Source organism: Arachis ipaensis, chromosome B4 (genome assembly GCF_059453495.1).
Source record: "Arachis ipaensis isolate K30076 ecotype BB chromosome B4, ASM5945349v1, whole genome shotgun sequence".
In the NCBI taxonomy this organism is placed as follows: domain Eukaryota; kingdom Viridiplantae; phylum Streptophyta; class Magnoliopsida; order Fabales; family Fabaceae; genus Arachis; species Arachis ipaensis.
In genome coordinates this window covers 129,434,356-129,436,684 of record NC_142439.1, presented here as the reverse complement: position 1 = coordinate 129,436,684, position 2,329 = coordinate 129,434,356, and the positions used below count along the sequence as shown (strand labels likewise).

Below are 2,329 nucleotides of genomic sequence, written 5' to 3'. Positions count from 1 at the left end.
TTAAAACCAATAGAAAATTGTTCAAAACTTTTTCAAAGAAACAATGTTTAATCCTTCAGAAATCCGAAACCTTTCCTTTCTTATAAGAAAAACTCAATCAGAAACCAACCACGCAATCAAACAACACAGTCATTAATTCAGCACCAAAGTTCATTCTCAAATGTAGCACGCCAGGACAAACACAGGCAAGACAGACAAGGAAAGCACAAGTAGGTAACAGTTACAGCAAATAGTTCAAGTAGCAGTTAAGAACAGTTTAGCAATTAGGCAAACCAAAACAAGTTCAAACCCAAGCAAAGCATACAAATGCATATGATGCATGCCTGTCCTATGGCTGATGAGGCTCATCTGTCGGTTATCCAGCCAACCCGACAAGTCTGAATTGTCCTTAGACTGTCCCCCGACGTGCATCCCCAAGAGTCTGAATTGTCCTTAGCTCAATGGGGGTAACATTCCCAGGAATTTATATAGTGCCCGGTCACACTTACGTCGTAGGGTCAACAGAGTATCGAGTTTTCAACTTGGTACACATGGTGGCAAGCCACGGCACTTAATCCAGGGAACCTCGTATCTCAGATATTTCAAATTCATAAGCCATATAAATAATTCATTCATCATTCATCAATATCTAAGCCATTCTCAATATCATCATCATTCGTCAATCCATATCCCATTTCCAAATTCATTCAAAAATCATATTTCAAATCAATCATCATCACCCTTCTTTCCGTTAATCAACAATCTCAATCCCAAACAAAATTCTTTCTTTGATAAATAAAGTAATCTTAAACCACATGATAATGCTTAAAATTAAACCTTTTTAAAATAACTACTTCAAATAAAACTTCTAATTTTATAAAATTTCGGCAGCATCTCCTCTAAAACTCGGATTCAGCCACCCTTTTCGGGTCCCAACAAAACCATTTCTCAAACTCCTTTCAATTCAATTTCAAAATCAGACCAATTTCAATATCTCAGACCATTTTCAATTTAAACTCATTTTTCAACAAATCAAACTTATTTCTAATGTTATAATCCTTTCCAGATTTCAATTCATTTCCAACAAAGCCAACCAACATTTACTCAGACCCTTTTCAATGGTTTCAAATCCAAGTCATTCACAAATCTCAAGCCGTTTTCCAAACCCAAATTAACTCTAACATCAAATCATTTTCCAATTCTCAAATTATACTTGATAAACATTCAAATCAGATTTTCAAATTAATCTTCCACTCACTATCTCAATACCAACTCAATATTCAGAAATAGCCACAGTCAAGTAAGCAATCACATTCATTCAAGGCAATTCAATTCAATTCATAAGACTCCATAATCACTAAAAATATTTATTTGCTTAAATATCAATTTATAACAACTCTTAAGAATAAAAATGAGTTTAATGAAAACGCCCCTACCTCAATTTAGTTTAAACGCATTAATTCCTCTTTCGTTCATCCCTTCTATTTGGCCCATGATCCTCACAGAGAGCAGCCTTCGATATTATAGTCCTATAATCTCTAACATTAGCAACATAGAGATGGTTATCAATCAAAACAGCGGTTCAAGCAGTAGAGCCATCATCCCAGAAAATGTCTTTTTCAGAATACAAAAATTGCGAATTAGTACCTTGGTACGTTTCACTTATAGCCAATTTGGCATCAGTAAAAATTTTGGATGCTTCATGAGATTATCAAAGAGATGCTCTTTCAAATACTCTGCAGCACGAGAACCACCATGACCATCAAATATTCCAAGTAAGCATACTGAATGACCACCAATTTTCAATGTTTTAATATCGTGAAAATCCTCCATCGATACTTTCTTCCTCTTTGAAGCTTGAATACCCAAAGCTAAGCCTTCCATCCTCCTCTTGCAAACCGGCCATCATCATCTTTCTCTGGCATCATCACTGTGAATCAGCACTTCTTGACACGAAACCCGTATCCACCATCATCACTGTGAATGTCTTGAATTGGTGAGTAGGCGAATAAGAAATACTAGGGACAACTTGCAAACTCCTCCTAGTGTTGTTTATTCTCACTAATTTGGCAAAGGTTCCAGCTTGAACAACCCAAAGACCTTAACCAATTGCTGCATACCATCTAAACGACCAACCAAGAAGACAAGGGTTTCAGCGGCAGCAGAACAATAGCGGCTTCAACGGTGGTTCTCTGGCGACAACGGCGCCGTTTTCCGGCAATAGAAGCACGGCTACAGCAACGGCGGTGGCAGAACAGCAACTCCAGGAATCCAACCACTGAACCAACCTTCACCAAATTCCAAACCTTGATTTTGGAAAACCCAATCTACGAATCTTCCTCATCAAACT

At 37.3% G+C, this 2,329-nt stretch overlaps 1 pseudogene; it reads right to left on the bottom strand.

The window, feature by feature from the left end:
* Positions 1-1,435: 1,435 nt before the first annotated feature.
* On the bottom strand, positions 1,436-2,102 carry LOC148569189 (putative protein phosphatase 2C 76 pseudogene; annotated as a pseudogene).
* Positions 2,103-2,329: the final 227 nt, after the last annotated feature.